This window comes from Tiliqua scincoides, chromosome 2, assembly GCF_035046505.1.
Source record: "Tiliqua scincoides isolate rTilSci1 chromosome 2, rTilSci1.hap2, whole genome shotgun sequence".
NCBI lineage: Eukaryota > Metazoa > Chordata > Lepidosauria > Squamata > Scincidae > Tiliqua > Tiliqua scincoides.
The window spans coordinates 122,507,202-122,522,047 of NC_089822.1; the positions used below are offsets into that span (position 1 = coordinate 122,507,202).

Consider the following 14,846-nt stretch of genomic DNA (forward strand, 5'->3'; position numbering starts at 1 on the left):
CCTCAACAAGTGGGAAACCCTGGCCTCTGAGCGGCCCGCTTGGAGGCAGGCTGTGCAGCATGGCCTTTCCCAGTTTGAAGAGACACTTTGCCAACAGTCTGAGGCTAAGAGGCAAAGAAGGAAGGCCCATAGCCAGGGAGACAGACCAGGGACAGACTGCACTTGCTCCCGGTGTGGAAGGGATTGTCACTCCCGGATTGGCCTTTTCAGCCACACTAGACGCTGTGCCAGAACCACCTTTCAGAGCGCGATACCATAGTCTTTCGAGACTGAAGGTTGCCAATACATGTTAAAGCTACCACCTTGCTGAAGCTAAGCAGGACAAGCTGTGACCAGCACCTGGACAGGTGATCACCTGGGAACTCCATGTGTACCACCTTGTAGAGTTTATTGTTTTTCACCTCAATAGGTTGTGGTCACCCAGAGATCTGCTGTCTCTTATTTCTTTTTCTTTGCTTAACCTCTGGGCTGAACAAGAATTATGTAAAACTTGAACACTAGCTCATTGTTTTATAACTGTCTGCTGATCCTAAAAAGGGTACTTTGACACTGTTTCAGTTCAGATTTGCTTCTGTGATCCTGCACTTTTTTTTCCCCCCAACACAAAAATTATTCCTGATCATAGGAAAACTTTGTGAGATGAGGCATACTTCAACAACCTGTTTTGTTCATGTACTTGAAAAATCCCAAGACCTAAATGACCCAGAGATTTCAGATCTCTGTTTATGGGACATTCATGATCATGGGGTGGGGCCATTGATCAATAGGAGTCAGCATGAGTTGGGGAAACACTCAGGACTAAACCCTGGCTTAAAAAAAAATGTGCTTCTAAATGTTTATGATCATCACAAGGAGAAATAAGAACATTTTCAAGCACAGCAGACAGGATTCTTCTTGTATCAATCCTGCTGCAAGCTGACCCACACTATTCTAGACCATCATCTAGGGCTGGGTGTACTCTAAGCTGCCTTTTTTTCTTTTTTTTAAAGCCAGGATTCTGGGGCAAGCTCTCTCAAATACTGTTGCACTCGGCAACCTCTATATATTATTCAAATCCGTCAAAAGGGCATATATAATTTACTGTGTGCCTAAGAAGGAGCATAGAGCAGTAGGGTGGTGAAGTCCTGATCTCTACGTACTGGAAATCTTGCATAGCCTTGCCTTTGGCATTGTCGCCAAACATTATGAACATGCTTCCAGTCCTTTCTTCATAAAGACAAGGGCAACTTAGCTTTTGAAAGTGATACTTGGGATAGATACCAGACTACTGCAGAAAACAAAAACCTATATCTCTTTGTCCTTTTTCCTGTTGTTTAGTTCTAGCAAGGTTTCTATGCTGCTTTTCCACAGTAAAGCCTCCAAAGCTGTATATAGCTTGAACGTTTGTTAAAATTTAATAATGCAAAACACCTGGTGTCATTGTGTTGCTGATTTCAACCATTCCTGCAAGTGGCAGCCAATGAAATGTAGTGAGGATGGGGAAACCAGAAAATGAGAGCAACTCATTTACTGTGTAACAGGTAAATGTTACCCTGTTACCTTGCACATGCTCAATCTCATCTGATCTTGGAAGCTAAGCAGGGTCAGGCCTGGTTAGTACTTGGATGGGAGACTGCCTGGGAATACTGGGTGCTGTAGGCTTATACCATAGTCTTTCGAGACTGAAGGTTGCCAACCATTTTGATGTTCCTTATTTAACATTACAGTGCAGAGGTGAGGAAAAGATGCTGGGATGCTGCTTTCAGCGATGTTCATGAGGAAGTCATAACATAAATTCTGGCCTGAGATTCTCAGGATGATAGATTCTGTACTTGCACTCTGTACTAGGTTTTTAGTATACTGGGTGGAAGTGTCAAATATACACAAAAGGGCTGGCTATAGTGATCCAGAAGCAAGTGCAAACCAGGCACAGTGCTCTGCGCCACCTGCATAGAGCATACAGCTTGGAGATGACTCAAGTAAGTGAGCCCAACCACAAAATTGGCACTTATTTTATTTATTGAGAGGATAATTATAGTTATGTTGACTAATATAAGCCTGCATTTGACTTTGTCAGGACTGGCTCTGCTGACAGCCTTTATAACCAATGGCAGAAAGGTGGGTAGTGGGTAGGATGTAATTGCCTTTCACCCCCCCCCCCCGCATTAGTAGCTTCAGTAAGATTGCGCCAGGCTCCCCACTGTGAGTAATTACTGGTTTGGGCTCTTAGTGGTCTGCATTCACTTCTCCCGCCACATGCCAATACCAGTCATCTCACACAGTCGCTTGCCCTCATGAATCTGGGATTGCTAGGAATACTAATTAATTCATTAGCCGATGGGAGGCTTATGTCCTGTCTCCAGACTGGGATGCTCAGGGGGTGTGGAGAACAGATTGCAGTCCATCAATCTGCCTGTTGTGGCACTCACTCGCCCACTCCTCCAGCAGATGGTTCCAACAGGTTCAGGCTGCCTTTTTTTTTTTTTTTAATATACAAAAGCGGGAGAGAAACTAGCCAATGAAAAGATGCTGGCGGTTGGGGCAGGCTTGGGGGGGGGGAGGGTTGCATGAATACAAATATCCCTGTGCTTGTTTTTTTGGACAGTGCATGTGCTCTCCTCCTCCTCCCCCCCCCAAAAAGAAGCGAGCATTTGAGATCACAGAATGAGCAACCCCCTGTGCAATGACCTGCTGCTGCCAGCCACGTCTGCCTGAGTGACCCCCAGTGAACTAAACAGGGAGATGACAGCCTATTTTCTGGCTTTCAAAGAGGAGTTTGAGGAATCCACGTGCCGCAGACTAATCCTATTGTCAAGAGGCCTCACATCTGTCAGAGTTAAGGGGAACTTGCTCCCCCTCGGCCTCCCTCCTGGGAGCTCTCAGTCAAGATGTTCCCTTTTCTGCTCAACGCTAAGGCTGTTTCAATCCTTTCATGTTCTAGAGAGCTTCCTATGAGCTGATCTAGGGCCACTTTATACAGGCACACTTTATAGAGGCACACTTTATACAGGCACTTTATACATTGCTTTTCTTGGACTGTAGCAGTTCACACTTCAAGTAGGGGTTTATGTTTGAATAAAGGATTTCCATCCCTTGCAAAGGAGAAACATTCCATTATCTGTGGTCTGTCTAAGCAACGCAGGCTAGGGGAAAACACACACACACACACACACACACACACACACTTGTGTTGTGTACACAAATGGCTCCCAACCTATTATGCAGAATGAAGAGGCAGAAGGAAGTGGATTCTAGAATTCTAGTGCATCCTAGTAGAATTCTGGACTGTACCACTTCTGACTGTGGGTAGGGTTCCTATTTTTCTTATGCCTCTATCCCAGTGATTTTCAATCTTTTTTCATCTCGTGGCACACTCGCAAGGCACTAAAATGGTCAAGGCACACCATCAGCTTTTTGACAATTGACAAGGCACACTGTGCTGTCAGTGGGGGCTCACATCCCCAATGGTCCTATTGATAAATGACCCTCTCCCAAATTCCCGTGGCACACCTGGGGACCATTCATGGCACACCAGTGTGCCATGGCACAGTGGTTGAAAATGGCTGCTCTATCCTATGGACACACTGCACCTGTGGAAGTCACATCCTGGCAGGAAGTGAAGACATGCCATTTTGCACAGCTAGGCTCAGGCTGATCGCGCAAGTTTGAGTTGCCCCATTGTGGCTGCTGGGGCTTACCATGGGGCAAGGGAACCTCTAGCAGCTGAAATTCCCATGCAGAATGCAGTGCTAGCCGTGTAGGCATCACTGCATCACTGTGTGGGAATTTGCACTGGATTGGGCTGTTATTGCAGGAGTTCAGTGAGGGAGCATTCAAAAATATGACACACCCCCTTGCAATCCAAGGTGGTACAATCTACTTTAGCACCTACTGCCTCATTTTGTGGCACATGTAGATCAGGCCTTATTCATCATGATCATACATCCTTTTTTTCTCTGAATTTAGTTTGTAAGATCTTTAGGACACAGACTAGCTTCTGGATTATTTTACTTGTACATGGACAGTATAATCTTATTCAATAAATGCAATTCACGTTCAATTGAATTCAATAAATTGAATGAATTCACATTCTTATTCAATAAATGCATGCACATTTATATGTACAATGCTGTTTGAACATAAGAACAGCCCTGCTAGATCAGGTCCAAGGCCCATCTAATCCAGTATCCTGTTTCCCACAATGTCCCACTGATTGCTTTTGAGAAGTCCACAAGCAGGAGAGTAGGGCATCTCTCTCTCTCTCTCTCTCTCTCTCTCTCTCTCACACACACACACACACACACACACACACCATTGCAGTCATGCAGAGGCAATACTGCTGCTGAACCCAGAGGTAGCACAGAGCCATCATGACTAGTAGTCACTGATAGACTCTCCTCTATAATTTAGTCCAATCTCCTTTTAAAGCTGCTCTGTTAATAGAAATTGTGCCTAATCTATATAGATCCATTGCAATAGTAGGTATCCCATGAACAGGACTGGCCCTCCAATTGGCTCTAGTGGGCCCCAAAAGCCAGCCTATCTGAATGCAACACTTGGGGGGAATGAGCAGCAGAATGTGCCCCAGCAGGCAGACTTCCACCTCCAAATTTCATGGCATCTTCATGCACACTGCCACCAACCTTTCCAATCACTAAGCTGCTCCTCTCCTGGCTTCTCTTTTCAAACGACCTGAGTGAGAGTGGCCAGCTGGGGCAGGAGACGGCAGTAGAAGGTGTTTGCAGGCAGGGCTGGCTTTAAGCCACTTGGACCAATTTCTCCCAATCAAGAGCACCTAAGGGCCCCCTGCACCAGGGTAATCTAATCTAGTTTTGTCAAATACACCTAATACCACACTGCAGGTTTTATAGAGATCAGCAATGATTTTAATTTTCTTCTGAATTTTGAAAAAGTCAAGAGTGTTTCTTTACACTATATTTTGAATTTTTTTTGCTGCACTTGAATTACATAAGATGCTAGTATAGAACACAATAAAACTTTATTTCTGTGAAAATTGGACTCTGCAGCTCCTGAGGCTGGGCCTGTCAGAGAGCCTATAGCAACAGCAACAGATGGTGCACCACTGCAGCAGCCACAAAGATCATGGGGTGTGTGTGTGTGTGTGTGTGTGTGTGTGTGAGAGAGAGAGAGAGAGAGAGAGAGAGAGAGAGAGAGAGAATCTGGCACTCTTTGTGTGTCAAAAAATAATAATCAGAAACTTGGTGGGGTGGAATGGGGCAGCAACAGAACTAGATGGTGCCAGGTAACAGAGACACTTGGGTTGCATCTATCAGTGTTGTCTCATGCTGTCAGTGTTGTCACTTGATATTTTAAGGGCACAATCCTATCCCACTTTCCAGCACCAACTTAAGGGCAAGGCAGCTCCTAAGTAAGGAAACATACATTCCCTTACTTTGAGGAGGTCTCCGTTAATGCCCCCCAACTGCAGGATGCATTGGCACAGCTATGCCAGTGCTGGAAAGCAGGTTAGGATTTGGGCCTAAGTCCCATTAATTTCAATATCTTGAAACAAGAACTGGAAAAGAAGATGGGGATTTGTAGCGTCTCAAGGTGAGCTCTCCCCCCTTACACACACACACACACACACACACACACACACACACACACACACACACACACGGTCCCAGTATTGAATCCATTCCAGAGGGGTATGGATTTCTTTCATGCTTCTTTTCCAAGCCACACTGGGAAACATGCCCCAAGCACCAACTTTGTGACTCTGAGCCAACTACCCCCTTGGAGCCTGCAGGCAGCTCCCCTTTCTGTGCACATGTTCACCCTGATTGGATTCGCTGCTGCACATTGTATTCCTCTGGCACCTCCTCAGAAAGTCCGGGGACCCATCTGTCAGCCGACAGGCAGCACATCAACAGGCCTCGTGTAGCTTCTCCCCCCTCCTCTGCCCAGGCATCCCCTTGGGGACTTCAAGATGAGAATCTTGACACCATTCAGTTCATGTGAAATTCAAACCCACCAATCAGGACCAGTTCTGGGCCTCTGTTCTTTTGGGAAGACAAAGCATTTTCCCTTTGACAAAAGTTGAGTTAGTTGCAGTGATTATTCCCTTGTCCAGAAACAAATGAAGCGACTGGGGTGGGGGGAGGACAGATAAAGGAGGCAAGGACTAGAGGTTCCATGGAGGAAGGGAGGGCTCCTTCTGCTTTAGGTGGTTGAGGAGGGGGCCTACAACTGCAGACGCCATCACTCCCACAGCCTGCAAAAGGGATGTTGATTTGGAGACAGGCACTCATTGCAATGGTATGCAGGCAGAAAGGAAAACACAAACACAAGCTACTGCAAAATTCTTAAGCCTGAACCAGCAAAACAAAAACCCTTCACATTATTTATTTGTTTATTTCAGTGGTCTTCAACCTCAACATTCCAAAAGTGAAAGCAGAGCGATCGCGGTCCACCTCCGCAAAACCGGAAGTAGAGCACAAGCCGCTCCGCTTTCACTTTTCGAAGGCTGGGGAGCCCTGCAGACACTCACACAGGGCTCCCCGCACCCCCAACAAGCTGCTGCAGGGACTGGTGAGTACATCCCAGTCCCTGCAGCCCCCCTTAGCGATGCGATCCCCAGGCTGCTTTCCTCCCACCCTCGCTGCCTCCCTCCCCTCCCTTCCCCTGCAAGGACTTACTGTGGTCCTCAGACTCCCTGAGAGTTTGAAAACCACAGCCATAGGGCAATCATCTGATTAAAGAAACCTTATCGGATTAATGGTGTGCGTTCTCACTGGTGAATCACTTAGTTAATTGATTATATCTGAATGTGAATAAAAGAGCCATGTCAGTTCTGGAGAAAAAATGCATTTTGGACCCCAACAGTCACCCACTCAAACAGATTTTAATACAGCAGCATCACAGCTAGAAAGCCCTTCTCTGCGCAGTAGTTCCATGCGGCCTCCTATTTAAGAGGGTCCTCCTCTTTGCACCATTCCCTTTTCACGTGGTAGCTCTGCAAATCTGGTGTCGCTTTTAAACGGTTCCTACCCCATGTATATGGACCATGGGGCACAACTGGTATATTTTAAAAAGTTTCTACAGCAGTTTGAGCATCAGCATCCTATGATTAAGGTTGCCACTGAACCAAAAGCAATGCCCTGATCTACCCCTGTGCCAATTCCCCCACCCCCCAAAAAACAACTGCATCAAAATTCCTTAACCTGAACCAGAAAGAGTGTGATTTGCAGAAATCAGCCAGTGAAGCTTGCTATTAAAGTGCACAGGTGCAAGGACCACTGAGAAGTTGGTGGGCCTACCTGTGATGCAGATGACAAACAGCGTCATGTCTCAATTGGCCTTCAGACACAGACTAGAACCCTCAAGCGATTCTGTACAAATAGTTTGGAGCTCATGAAGTGTTTTTGCGTCTACAATTGTTTCTGAGTGACTGTTTCAGAATACTAATATCTTCCACATTTAAAAAAAAAGTCAGCCAGCTAAATTTGTGACTCTTCAATTTGTATCTATTAGGTTCACACTCCCACAGCCCCTGTTAACCTGAAGCCCCTTCCTCTCCTTTGACAGTGGGTAGCAGCTACCCTTCCTTTGTCTGGCCTTGTAGTGCTCCCACAAGCCACCCCTGGCCCTGCTGCATTGTCCACTGTATTGCCACAAGGGATAATGCAGCTGTGAGCTCTGGCACCTCTATCTATCAGGGGTGGACCCCTCCGGACACCGCCCTTTGTCATGCAGAGCAGACCACAAACACCCCTGCCTTCCTCCCACGCGGCGCTACAATCACTCAACTTGACAGGCATGGACTAGTGATCACTGGCCAAGGCCGGCCAGCACAGGGTAGCAGCAGAACTGTCACCCTGCTCCAAATCCCACACCTGATTCCCCCTTTAATTGTATTTTCCCCACCTCCTCCTGCCCACTGTCATGCTAATCGGAGCCCATTTGCCGCAGCTGCCTGGATTCAATTAGACCCATCACATAATACTGGGTAATTCTATTTCCACGCAGAGTCTCAGGCCCCTCTCCTGCGCGGAGTACAAGGGCTGGGTGAAAAGCAAAAAGGGCATGGATGCAATGGAAATTTCCTTTCCCAATATTTACTCATACAATTTTATTCCATTTGGGGCTTGGCAGAAAATTGGATTAGCAATCGTAGTAGTGAAATTGTGTGCGTGTGTGTGTGTGTGGGGGGGGAATATACAACCTCAATCAGCTCACATGAAAAGATGGCAGTGATGCTTAGCTGAAAAAAGGACCTCTGAGCATCTCGTCTATAGGATGACTTGGAGCAAAGAAAAATGGTGCCCCTGACCCTTTAAGAGTTATGGGGCGGGGAGGACTTTCACAGGTGCAGCACTTTTTTCTCCTCTGAGAAAAGCTGTACCAGACAATGTTTAAAGACACAGAAGCACAAAGCAGGCCGCTAGGAGGTACGCCTGCCGTGTTCAGCCCTCATTATCTTCTTCCTAGAGCTGAGGGTCATTGGGGACCAAGAGAAGGCTGAGTCTGTAAGGGAGCTTCAGCTGTAGACATGCTATTGCTGAAGCCCCATTGTAGGATTACTTGATTTTTTTTTTTTAATTGTAATGGTTATCTGATTCAAAAACTCTATAGAAAACCACAGAGCCCCCCACATATTTTATCCCTTTCTAGGGCAATTTTAGTGTGCAAACATCTTGGCAGTTCCTAGTTTCTTCACTTTCACAGCTTCTTTGTCAGGTACGTCACTAATATAGTCTATCCATTTTACAGATCTAAATTGAGACTCATTGGCTTGCTTTCTGGGCTTGTGGATAAGGTGCGAACAAAAGTGATCACACAGATAACAGCTAATCTGAAGAGACAGTCGACGGGAAAGGCTACTGCACAAGGAGGTCTAAGCTGGCCCAAGGATGGGGCAACTGAGTTTCATGCATTGATTTGAAATGGTTTCCATTGGCCTCTCTTAATTGCTTATTTATTACAAGGGATGTGCAAGAAAATGAACTCCATTTATTTGTTTGTTTGTGTGTGAGAGAGATTTAAGGTATCCATTCATTACAATCATATGGGGTTGGCTACTCATGCATAGGGGGTGGGGGTCAGAGGTCAGCCAGAAAGGACATTGGTCCAGGGCCCATGCTCATCAGAGGAGTGTTGGTACTGGTGACAGCACCACCTGAGGGCAGGCAGCAGGTGCCATAGGAGCCCAGTCCAGGGTTTAGTCCCAGAGCCCCCTGCAACCAGAGCTACCACCAGTGCCAATTTCACTCATTTTCTTAACTCCTATTTTGTTTTTATTTTGCATTTCTTTTTGGAAGTTGGACTGCTGGCTGGGGCAAGAGAGTCAGGTTGGGAGCTTGGGCCCCAAGGCGCTACTGAGGCTTTTGCCCTCATCAATCCTTTTTCAGGTTGCAGAATGTTTTCAGCCAACCTGCCCAAAAGACTTCTGAATGAATAACTGGCAGATTATAAACAAGGAATCCATTCGTCATTTATTCATTTTGGAAGAATACAAATCCAGTCCCTGTTTCTGTTCCGGCATTAATGTATATTTCCCTAGTTGGTATCCGATCTCCTTAGTCTATCTATACAAGATCGCTGAGCAGTGTACAGTGGCCATAGCTGGCATGAAAGTTCCTATATGTTGTTTGTCTTTTGATCAAGAAATGCCAAATGACCCTCCACAGACCGTTGCACTATGGGCTCACAAGGAAGCAAAGGATCAGAATATATAAACAGCTACCGTACATGAACTTCAAAAAAAAGGTGAAACTGTCGGTGGGGGGGGGTGCCATCCTAATGAGCAAAGATATGTTCATCCATGGCAATGGGCTGCTTATATTGGAGGAGCCTATAGAATTTCCAAGGTTTTCCAAGAAAGGGGTGGGATGTATGGGATGCTTTAAACTGCTTGGGCTGTACAAGGTGTCCACACAATTCCACCTAACTGTTGTATACACACACTGAGCAGTTGAAGCTCGAAGACGTTCGTTGCTCCCAACGCTCTTCCCTAGAGTCAATGCCACTGTCTAACGTCCAGGCGTCAGCAGTTGGTGAATCTCCAAGGGCCCCCCCCACAAGCCTCCGGACAGCATGTTTAGCATCTGAATGAGCTTTAGAAAGTTAACATGATTTGATTTAAGGGTTTCAATAGCCCAAACAATGTTCTCTCACGGGCAGGAATCCTTAGGGGTTCAGCCCTCCCTCCCTCGTTTTACTCTGTTTTTTTTTCCCCTTCTAACACAGATTTACATTCATCACCAAAGAGAAGGCAAAAGTAAAAAATGGCACAGCCATGATTTATTGCAAAAGCATCCATATCTTTTTGTGTTTGCTTTTTAATCACAAGTCAGGTTTTCTAAAATAAAAACTAAAAACATGACACTGAACATATCTCAGACCTTTTGGTACTACCGGCTTGTTCTTTTTACATCTGCCACAGAAAAGCAGAGAGGCAAACTTAGTTCTGATCAGATGCATATGCAACACCACATCTAAGATGCACTCACAGTGGCAGCTTGGAATCAGCTGCCCATTTGCAAGGACTGTGGCCATCTGACACCAGAGTTGCCTAACCTATGTGTGGACTTTAGTTCAAGGGCGGTCATTGTTTTGTCAACCTTAGATGACCCCATATCCAGACACAAAGCACTTTCACACTCAAGTTAGCAAACAGACTCAAGTCTTCAGGTAAGGTCACTCCACCCACCTTTATCCCAGAGGTCTGTTCTATGCATGTGAATGGCAATTTAATTGTCCCCATCTGCAAATGGCCATGCAATGCATCCTGGGATTTGCCCCAGGGGCCCTGCAAGCTGCCTTGTTTTATACTCAAGGTACACTGTGTTGATTGGGCATCCTCAGTCTGCCCTTATCCCTCATAGAGAAGTGGTCATGGCAAACGTAGACTGAACCAGCTCTATGGGGTGACTTCTTTGCTATACAAAGCCTTCCGGTTACTTTGCAAACGGGAGGACTGAAGTGCTTAAAGGGCATTAATTTGGATTATTTTTTAAATCTGCAACATAGTCTGACATTTGTGAGCCTCACAGACAAAATACATTATTTGCATATCCAAAATACATATGGCACATCTTGAGCACTTACCATGACTAAGAATGCAATCCTATGCACATTTATCTAGTTGTAGGTTTCACTGAACACAGTATAATTTAATTCTGAATAACTGTGAATAGGATTGTGCTGTACATTGCTTTTCAAATACACTAACCACACTTCTGCATTTACGATGAATCAGAGGTTAATACAGTCAACAAAATTTGCTCCTCCCAAGTTTTTCTCTGTGAATGTTGATGGCAAACATGCTCCAGACATTTTCTGAATACCCAGATATTTATCAAATACAGTATTTGTTAAATATTTGATACCTGCATTTGGCATGTGACCTTATTTGGTTTCAATATTTCTTATTTCATACATTTAACACGTTTATTTGATTTATTTAAAAGTGTATATTATTTGGTTGCTGACCGCAGTGGAGTTTGTCTATCAGATAGCCAACAAGCAATGGCACTGAACATCTATCTGCATTGGGCATACATTGGACATGAAACTATAACATGCAACTATAACAGGGCCAAAATGACACCAAATTTTTGCCATCCTGTTTTTAGGGGAAGCCTTTTGGCAATTTTAAGAGTGAGGGTGAGGGGGAATTCACAAGATCATGTAAAGTGATATGCTGCTTGCCAGGGATGGGCATGTCCAGTGCAGCTTGACTCGAGCAAGACACGGGTCTCCATCCTCTGTGACTCGACTCGAAAAAGAGTCATAACAGGGGCACTTTCTGAGTCACCTGGGTCTTTTTCTTGACTCGAAAAGACTTGAGTCATGAGTCCTTTTGATACAAGTGTCAGGGCATGGGGCGAAAAAACAGGGTTGCTGCTTGTGTGTATGTGTGTGTCCTCTTTAAACACTCCCCTGCTGCCCCCATCCCATCTGTACACAGGGTGGGAGGGGGGTGGGATAGACTGTGTGAAAGCAGGACAGAAGCAGCAAGAAGGAGGAGGGTCACACGCAGCAGCTGCGAGGCTTACCAGAACAACCTAATCCCTTGCAGCTGTACTCAGAAGTAGTCCCACTGCAGCCAGTTCCTCAGTGGGCTTCCTCCCCCCAAGTAACAACAGAGCTCACAGCACCCATGTGTTAGAAAGCGTGATTGCTACAAACCTCTGCCCTGCTTCCTCACATCCTTTTTCCCTGGGCTTCTCCAGCCAATTCAAAGGCAAGAACCCCTTTGGACTCCTCCTCCTGCCCTGTCATCCCAATAAAAAAAATCAGACCACCCATCCTTTGCCCAATGACCATTGATTCCTTCTTATGAGAGAGGGGCAAGAGAACCCACTCCTGCCTCCCCCCCTCCTGCTCAGATGCAAAAGCAAACATTAACTCTTCCCTGCCTCCTGGTTGAAACTCTCCTGCTGCTTGCCCAGTCTGAAGGACAGCCCCATGAGGTCTTTCGCGCCATGAAAAAAAGTAAGCAAGCACACCCAGACAGACTTGAGACTGCACATGTGGGGACCAAGTGCCAAGTTAGTGGCAGTCAATTCCTGAGTCATTGGCACAGCTGACTTGAGTGTACATGAGTCAACGAAAAATGTTAGTTTTTGCAACTCGGACTGGAGTCACCTGATTCGAGTTCTCATCCCTGCTGATTGCTGTCCCTTTCTTAGTCCAAGCACGTGTGGGCTCATATGTTATATAGTTCACTAATCTGGTTTTTGGGACCAATAGAACAGCTTGAGCGACTCCAGCAAGTCTTTTTCGGAAGCTCTTAGCTCTACCCCCATGTATAGCCTCTGAAGTTATATGGTTGGAATTGGAACTTCCAAAGATTTCAACCTTGATTTGGAAAGCTATTATCGGATTTAAACACAGACTTACAATTGCTGAAAATCTTCCTAATTTCACAAAACCAGCAGCACAAGAACGCTGCTGGGTAAAATGGAACAACAACGTTAATATGAAAATATGTGAGCTGGGCCGACAGTCACTAGAAAAATTCAGTGGAAGAAGCCATTTGCTGCTTGTTGAAAAGCTATTAATTCAAGATTGGGATTGCCTTCTAAGGGAGGCTAAGCGTAAATGCTCCCCTTCTTATTTCGGGATTACATTTCCCACTAAATTTGACGGTTCCCAAGTTGAGGCATGCCTATGTGATTGCACAATGTAATGCTTTACCAACTGCACAAATGAAGGGTCGTTTTCAAAGGATCTCTCCTGAGCAGTGTTATTGTGATTGTCCCTTAACTGAATTAGATACCCTGGTGCATATCTTTTTCCGATGCCCAAAATATACAGCAGGGAGAGATTGATTCCTAAAGAAATGGATACATAAATCTTCTATGTTTTCGGACTCTTTAAGATTGAAATTACTGTTAAGTAGTCTTTGCAAAGAGTGTGTTGTGGATATAGCCAAATTCTGTTTCTATGTAGTTTTAAACTCTGGTTTTAAGATTTTAGATAAATAGGTATATGGCTTATGTGCTGATCAACCTAATAAACTTAGGTTGAACTTGATCTTCAAATTTGAACACATGTGGGCTAAGAAAGTTAAGAATTATGAGTGGATGATAACTAAACTGTAAACAAAAGTAGTGAATTTTATTAGACAAATTAATTCATCTGGGACAAAGCTACTGTAAAAGTCAGAAGAGAGGAAGGGATAAAAATATAGTAAGTAAGTAAGTAAGTAAGTAGATGGATGGATGGATGGATGGATGGGGCTGGTCTAGGTCAAGATAGGGGGATAGGCTCTGCCATGTGCAACTGCCACTGAGATCCTTCCCCTCCTGCCCTCAAACTGCCCCAGTTTGGCCTCATCCATGGAATGCTCCTGCCACCACCTTACCTGCTCCAGTGCGTTGTAGTCTGAGTGGGCTTGTGGTCCACATGGGGAGCTGGCAGCAATTCCTTTTAAGGAAACTGGCCTTGGCTGACCTCTACTGGAATGTAGATGCTGCATTTCCCAAACTGCATGTCTTCATTCACCTTGGATTGGCCTATAACTGGACATTGCAGAATCTGAGAGGTTTCCACCAAAAGCAGCAGCCTGCTTTCTACTCCTTATCCTTCCCTGCTGAACTCTACTATTACAAAACATGCAATGGTATGTTGGTGTGCAGCAACTGTTACCCTGCAGATGCCTGATCTCATCTGATCTTAGAAGCTAAGCAGGGTCAGGCCTGGTTAGTACTTGGATGGGAGACCACCTGGGAATACCGGGTGCTGTAGGCTTCTACCATAGTCTTTCAAGATTGAAGGCTGCCAACCATGTTGGTGCATGTTGTGAGTATGGTCTCTCAGTGGTAGAGTGCATACTTCACAGGTAGAAGGTTCCATGTTTAATTCTTGACATCTCCAGTTAAATAGATCTCAGGTAGCAGGATATCTTCCTTGGATCTTAGACAGCCACTGCTAGTTGATACAGGCAGAACTGGGTCTAGGTGGATCAATAACCAGGCTGTATAATACAGCTTCATGTGTTCATACCTGGCTATCTCTCGGTAGCCCCAGTAATATACCATCAGCCTTATAAACAACTAGGATCACTCTTTCCTACTTGAGATAGGAGATAGATGATTCCATGTGTTTGGGAGAAGCACCAAGACAGTAACTGTGAACATGGTGGAATGCTAGCTTGAAAGTAAATGACAGAAATGCATTCACACACAACCCTTGAGCATAGGAGCAGGAAATAAAAAACGCCTTGCACATCCATCAGATAATTATTTTGAATGAAATCTAGGAGCTATCACTTCCATTTTGTTTCAAGTCTTTGTTGTATATTTGTGCATTTTTGAAAGGGACCCCAAAAAATCCTGCATACCAGAAGATTGATTTGAAGGAGACTAGATAGAAGAGGGAGACTGGAAGGAATGCTC

The 14,846-nt window shown here is 45.2% G+C and overlaps 1 pseudogene; it reads left to right on the plus strand.

The window, feature by feature from the left end:
• The first annotated feature begins 14,079 nt into the window (after positions 1-14,079).
• Positions 14,080-14,199, plus strand: LOC136642623 (5S ribosomal RNA; annotated as a pseudogene).
• The last annotated feature ends 647 nt before the right edge of the window (positions 14,200-14,846 follow it).